This window comes from Oryctolagus cuniculus, chromosome 9 (genome assembly GCF_964237555.1).
Source record: "Oryctolagus cuniculus chromosome 9, mOryCun1.1, whole genome shotgun sequence".
Classification (NCBI taxonomy): domain Eukaryota; kingdom Metazoa; phylum Chordata; class Mammalia; order Lagomorpha; family Leporidae; genus Oryctolagus; species Oryctolagus cuniculus.
The window spans coordinates 40,868,740-40,874,739 of NC_091440.1; positions in this window are offsets into that span (position 1 = coordinate 40,868,740).

The window sequence follows — 6,000 nt, forward strand, 5'->3', positions numbered from 1 at the left end:
CAGTGGTTCTGGCAGAAAATGAGTGGTAAAAATGAGGACATGTTGAAAGCTTTTATCATACTATCAGATCTCACAAGAAAATACTAGAAGCCAGTAAGAAACTATGTGTCTTTTCCAGTATTCTCAAGTGAAAAAAAAAAAAAAAGACCTTGGAAATTTTACTTATCAAAAAGTCTGTTTCTGGGACGCAGTAAATAATATGTCAGCACAGTGGACAGATGGATTCTCCCATCTATTAACCCTGCTAGCATCATGTCTTCAGGGTTCAGCGCTGACCACCACTTCAGGTTCTGCAAAGCGTTCAAATGCCTAGTCAGGTAATGCCCATTTTCACTGATAACCAACCATTGCGAACATCCCAGGCCTTTGTCAGCACAGCGGGTCCAGAGTCATCCATCAGTGCTGGTAGTTCTGTCATACACATTTAACTTCAGCATCAACCACCAGCCAAAGCCTTCGTTCCTGTATGTTGTCATTGCCACCGTCAAAATGCGTGGAAGGCAAAACCAAATGTTATTGGTTTTCTAGTTTGTTTTTCAGTAGTCTCTAGAAACAGCTAACAAGTTTTTTTTTTCTTTGTAGAATTATTGACTGTGGTGCGGAGGACAGAAAACCTTTAGAATATGGAATTTATCATCCTGCTCCTTGAAATTTTATGAAGTCTTTTGATTTAGAAAAACAGATCTGAGTTAGTTAATAAAGATCACTGCATTGCTTGTTTCAAATTCCAGAGTGGAACAATGTGCCTTCACCAGGACAATATTCATACCATATGCTTCTTAATGTTTTGAGTCTCAAGGGTGCCATTGAGCAATCTGAACATCAGATAATATGTTCTATCCTCCCCGGTACCCAGGTCATATTCGGGGAATAAATTAGGCTTCAAGAAGTGCATTGACTCTTTGAGGCCACTGGGGTACTATTGAAAGAATCACATGTTGAGGACAAAGGGTGTTTCTGTGTTTCCAATGTCTGGAATTGAAATTTATTTTAAGCCTTGGCAGAGGAGGGGGCAGCTAGGTGTCTGCAGTTTAGTCTTTGACTACAACACACGTAGACATCTTTTTGAAGATGATCTGTCCAGTGTCTATTGAGAGGGTGAAAGGAAGAGAAGAAATGGTTCAAGTCAGCATTATTAATCAATAAGGTGATCAATACATATATTAAAACACATTGTATATTTGACTTGTTAGAGTTTCTTGGTTTTATTAAGTTTTGAGGAGATAAAATTTTAACAAAGAGCTTATTACTGCAGTTGGGCCCTAGCACGTTCAAGAAGATGGAAGTAAACATAAGTGAAAACACATTTCATAGTTTAAATCCATTTGAAAGAGAATATCTTTTATGAGGCAAAACTGCAAAGATGGAAAGAATGCCTTGAAAATATATCTAATAAAAATATCTTTTCTTCAAAGGACTCAGCACTTTAATAAGTTACTCTTGTAACTTCTTTTTAGAATTTTAAAACAATAAAGCAAACAGAAACTAAACTGTCTTTGTGTTACTTGTGTCTGATGAGAGGGAAAAATGCTAGATAGAAGGATAATCTTTGAAACCTTTACTACTATGAAACTTCGTCTTTTTCAGTCTCTCACTCTGTCTTTCAATGTATGAAAAACAAGTAAGTGTGCTTATCCTTCTTCTTAAGCTCCCGGCTTAGACTGTTTTTGTTCTCTGCCCACCTAACATAAGTTTCTGAGACCTACTATGGGTGAAAATTACTGTCACTGAAGGCCCTAGGGTCCTTACCCCGGCTGCTTCCTCAGTCAGCAACTATCTTCCCCAGGAACTGAGACCCATAGCTCTCTCACCGTTTGCAAGTGTTTGCTGGTATGCCAACTTCTACATGAATCCTACTCACCGTCTCCAGCGCTTCAAATTTACAATCCACTTCCTCACCCACCTCTGCCTCTATATTCTTGATTTCTCCAATCATACTTCTTATTTCCTTTTCATTTTTCTCTTCCTGGAATTCTGACATATTTCATAATTTACTTAGTTTGTTTTATGTCCCTGCCACAGTAGAATGTTAAGTCCCATAAAGGCAGATTTTTTTTTCTTTTTTCTCTTATAGTACAAGGTGTTGGTTATGAACTTGGATGCATTTCAAATATCTCAGACAATTCCAGACCTTTATTTAGTAAGGCAGATAAGAGAAGCAAGAGATGCAAGACACATGGTGATAATTGTATTCTAGCAATTTTTGTAACCCTTCACATAGTTCAGCTTCACATGATACTTATTCAAGTTTAGTGAACTAAAATAAATCTTTAAGGACTTTTTTTTCTCAATTTCTAAGTGACAATGGGTGAAGAGAAAAAAAACAAAAAGTATTTCAGGGATGTCCAACAATTAACATGGGGAGGTCTGTGGTCTATATTCATTTGAACACTATTTAATCTTAGTTGGTTTTCTTTGTTTCTATATTCTCTGAGCAAAATACTAGTAATCAAAGTTTTAAGCAAATAAGAGAAAAATGCAGCAAGCCTAGATTTTTGGAAAAAAAAAACATGTTTAATGTTTTTCTTGTGTCTTAAATTCTTCACATTAAAAATTAATTCTCCACATTAACAATTCTTCACATTAAATTAGAATCTGTTGATCCTACAGAAAATACACTGCCTGCTCCTTTGAAATTGAGAATATGTATAGACTATTTGTATTTTATGATATTAAAATTACCAGTTAATAATAATAAGATAGATTATAAGTAACCTGAGAATTCTGAGGACTTTCTGGTTGAATTGGTGTGTCTATGCACTTGCACACATTGTTTTGTGGTAGGAGTGGTGATGTTCTTATTTTTTCAGAGACAAGAATTGGTAACATAAAGAAAGTCAGTAAGTAATAACAAATTGAACTTTGAGCAGGAGTAATACAGAACTGCTAGAAATTGAAAGGAAATGTTGAAATAGGCGAAGTTATAGACTAGGTATGCTGAAATGTTGAAACAGGTAAAGTTATAGGATGCTCCTTTAAATAGAGTTCCTTATAAATTATATTAAATGCTAAATTTATGTCTGGCTTTCTATTTTGTGTTTGAATTCTCATTTTTATGAACACATCAATAAATTGTCTAGTTTCACTATACTTTGTGTGTGGAAAATTCAGTATCTGTGGCTATTCTGAGACTACTGAAATTTCCTATTAATTTCTTTGGATTCTGAAAGCCTTTTGTTCCACAGGGAATTTCTCTTTCGGGAAAGAAATCAACATCATAAAACGTTGTACTGTAGGAATTCAGTAATATTGTGAGGTGTAAGTGGTCTTTTTTTATTTCTAAAAAGATTTGTACCCCTAAGTTCTGTATATGAGGAACCAAGTGTGAAACCAATAAGAAACCAACATTAAACTACTAATAAAAATGGATTATATAACAAAGAGTAATATGAGCCAAAAACTCTGATATAACACTTGAAATATTGCTGTATCAATTTACTCGAGACTTCAAGTCAAATGAAAACAACACCTACTATGTGTGTGCCAAATGCTTAGCATATTTATTTATTTAAGATTTTTTTGTTATTTATTTGAAAGAGTTACAGAGAGGCAGAGGCAGAGTGAGAGAGAGAGAAAAAGGGAAAGAAGTCTTCCATCCACTGGTTCACGGCCCTAGATGGCACAATGGCCAGAGCTAAGCCAATCTGAAGCCAAGAGCTAGGAGCCTCTTCCAGATCTTCTACATGGGTTTAGGGGCCAAAGGACTGGCCATCTTCTACTGCTTTCCTAGGGCACAGCAGAGAGCTGGATCGGAAGTGGAACAGCCAGGACTTGAACTGGCGTCCATAGGGGATGTTGGCACTGCAGGCGGCAGCTTTAACCTGTTGCACCACAGCGCTGGCCCCTGCTTAGCATATTTAAAAATTCTATTTAAGGGGATGAAAAGTAGCCATCTAGGATGCTGACTGAAAATATGTGTGAATTTCAAAAAAAAATCAAAACAATTGTTCTGAAAAACATCATAATCTGCATCTTTTCTGATGTTTCAGGAATGAAGAAATACAGTTTTCAGAAGCCTTGTGGCAGCAAGTTTAAACCAGAGATTATTTCCCCTTCAATCATTCAACATTTTGAAATTTACTTACAGTACCCTGCAACAATGCCATACCTATCACTAATACCGATGTTAGAAAAATCATATTAATATTATACAGTTTACAAAAAGGAATCCCCTATTAACATATAATGAGGATTAAATTATTAGTGCATACATAGCTTTGGTATTTAATAATTCAATTGCATGCCTGTATCTGCATCTGCCCTCTTCAAACAGGAATTTCTGTCAGGGTAGAAAAATCAGTGTTTTGAGTTATCTTTTTTAACCTTTTATATCTTTTGCCAATAATAGCTGAAAATGATACTTTGTTTCAGCAATAATCCCCTAATTATTGCTGGTTTGGTGTAATTTTTACCTCAATTCCATCTCAATATTTCCAAAGAATCCTATTCAATCACTTTTCTCATTGTAGCAAATTTTAAAAATCTGAACTCGCAAAGATTCATTCTAAAAATTGGAAAAGCTCTAGGGATTCTATGATAGGGTTCATAGATGCCATGGCTTGATATATGAATTATGCTATAACTCTAAAAATCATAACATTTACAATTCTGAAATAGTTACCAAGTCCATGATTTATTCTAAAATGTAATGCTGGTTTAAAGTCTTGCTTTCATGATCCTGGGATTGTGATGGGTTGATGCGATAGTCTTGTGATTCATGAGGATGGCTCATTCATTATTTTTGAGTGGGATAAAGATACTAGAGCTTATTTATAACTCCCTTAATTGTTTGAAGCTAGAGATGGAGATATAAAATTCTACAACTTAGTTTGCCCTGTTCTTGCTTGTGTTGTATCACAAGGACAAAGATTCATTAAAGAGACCTTTAAAATGTGTTAATCTAGGTACTTTAATGAAATTTGTTTGCAGGGCAACCTGTCCCACTTATTTATGCTTAGTAGTATTCATACATAATGGTAATGTGACTGCTCATCTCTAAACCATTAAGGAAAGAAATATGAGGAAAGGGGGCATGATGATTAATTTGGGGTGGACTGCTTAGAAGTTTTTGCCTTTTAAAGCAAACTATGCTTACCTTACTTAGCCATTTAGAAAAACATTAAAAATTTGAATTAAAATATGCAGTAGACCAGGAACAGAGTAAAATTGAAAAGGTAAGTAATATTTATCACTATGAATAAAGTCTATGAAGTAGTTTTAAACTTGATTGCTAAAAAGTTAAAGGCTTTTCCATGTGCCTTATATTTAAGAAGTTCCTGTGGATATTTTAAATATTTTCCTGTTTTGCAATTATCTTTAAATTGTCAATTCGTTTATCCCCCTTTTTTGGTGAAAGTAATGCCCCAGATCTTTTGCCATTAATCATCCTATTTGAGCTTTTGATTTCACATTGTCCTTTGGATTATCACCTTTTCACTTTTATCTTTACTAATTCTCTACTTTAGCTACTTCAGCAAATGCTAAATACATGTGAATACACACTTCTGTGAAATGGACTAGCCCAATAAGGCTGTGAAATAAGTCACCCCAAAACATTATGGGTCAAATCTATGCTGGCTGATATGCTGTTCATCAGTTTGAATTTGGTGCAGAAATGAGCTCATCTGTTACTATTTCAGTATCAGATTCAGCATTTCCAAGTTTGGGGGCTGGAATCCTTGAAAGCATGCTCTGTCATAAGCCTGGAGGTGAATGTTGGCTGGCATTGAGGAATTAAGCTGAAGCTCTTTGTGGCCTGTGTCTCTTCACAACCGGATGGCTAGGTTCTAAGCAAAAGCATCCTGAAAGAGATCCAGATAGGAACAAAATCACTTTTATGACCACCTGTGACTACTCATGCTCATGACCCAGGACATCTTCATCTACCTCAGGTTCCAAATGTGGTTTATATTTAAATGGAAGACAAAGAGTTTGCAGTAAACCACACGCTCTGCTTGGTCAATTTTTCTTAGACATTCTCATAAAGCATCCCAGGAGCTA